A 542-nucleotide genomic window follows, 5' to 3' on the forward strand; every position below is an offset into this window, starting at 1 on the left:
TGAGCGTGGCAGGCGCCTGGGACGGAGGGCACAGGGAAGCAACCAGGAATTACCACAGAAACACAGAAAGGGTTGAGTTGGACGGGACCTCAAAGCTCGTCTAATGCAGCCCCCTGCAGGGAGCAGGGACACCCCCAGCCAGGGCAGGCTGCTCGCAGCCCCGGCCAGCCTCACCTGGAATGTTGCCGGGGATGGGGCATCTCTTCAGGCAACCTGGGCGAGGGTCTCACCACCCTCAGCATGAACAATTTCTTCCTTGTCTCTGCTCTAAATCTCCCTCTTTTAGTTTGAACCCATCACCCCGTGTCGTGTCCATAGGTAACAGTGTCTGTGCACCGCCGGTTGACTAAGGGGGTTTGCTGAGACCAGGCACTCCCAGCAAGGGAGGGGCAGCTGGGCCCTGGGACAGGGCACAGTGGTGAACACGGGCACAGGGACAGCCAGAGCAGGACCGGGATGGAGCAGGGACCAGGGAGGAAATGGGGGGACCACCGGCCACCTTCTCCCACCGCTCAGCCTCGGCAGCTGCTGCCCCCGGGCTA

The sequence above is a fragment of the Merops nubicus genome, unplaced genomic scaffold (genome assembly GCF_000691845.1).
Source record: "Merops nubicus isolate BGI_N331 unplaced genomic scaffold, ASM69184v1 scaffold27814, whole genome shotgun sequence".
NCBI classification, from domain to species: Eukaryota; Metazoa; Chordata; class Aves; order Coraciiformes; family Meropidae; genus Merops; species Merops nubicus.